We start from the raw sequence: 841 nt of genomic DNA on the forward strand, positions 1-841 counted from the left end.
GAACTGCACTGTGTGTCTGTATAGCAGTTTTTATGGTTCTCAAGCTAATCTCTCACATATTATATCACCACATCATTTCAACCTCACCACAGCCCTTCTGAGGTACATGTGACAGTATTTTCATTTTCATTTTACGCAACCATTGGTCTGGTCAGCCAGCAAACACTGCTGTGTGCTGAGCATGAGGAGGAGGCTGCAGATACGCCTAGTGAAGTGAGGGTCAAGTGAGAAAACCACAGCTCGGGGGTTTTACACGGTTTGCCTTAAGTGACACGTCCAGTAAGTAATGAGATGAGAGCTGGAGCCCACATCCCTTTCCTTCTAACCTACTATGCTTTCTTCCAAACAGCCTTGAACCTCTGTGAGGTACAAAGAGTAACTTTACATCAATTATTGCATTACCAGCACTTTCAATATTGGAACCACTCCTGTTAGTTCATTGCTGGGTTAGTTCTGTCTCAGTAAACAGTCTTGATGATCATCTTCAAATTTATAAGATACTGACTTTGGTAACAAGACCAGGAAATTTTCAAAGTGGTGGTGCTGTGGATCACTACTGTTACTGATTTTAAATACCCACCGTTTGAAGAATGCTTTTGAAATGTATTTGAGGTTGATTGCCTTCGACGGCAATAACCCTCCTTTACGGTGATCCAGTCCGTGAAGCACTTTGCAGATGCTTTGCTGAACATCCAGTTCTGTTCTCTGTAATTCCATAGATTAATTCAGTTTATTACATAAACCTGCTTAACTGCCATCCTCATCCATCCTAGAGAGAAACAAAAATGACTGAGAGGTTAGTGGACTGTCCTGTGAAAAAAATTTAGAGAAGTGGCTTATG

The sequence above is a fragment of the Sus scrofa genome, chromosome 1 (assembly GCF_054392235.1).
Source record: "Sus scrofa isolate SSC_HxYL_T2T_F1_AM1 chromosome 1, Sscrofa_HxYL_maternal_Yorkshire_Landrace_v2.0, whole genome shotgun sequence".
In the NCBI taxonomy this organism is placed as follows: domain Eukaryota; kingdom Metazoa; phylum Chordata; class Mammalia; order Artiodactyla; family Suidae; genus Sus; species Sus scrofa.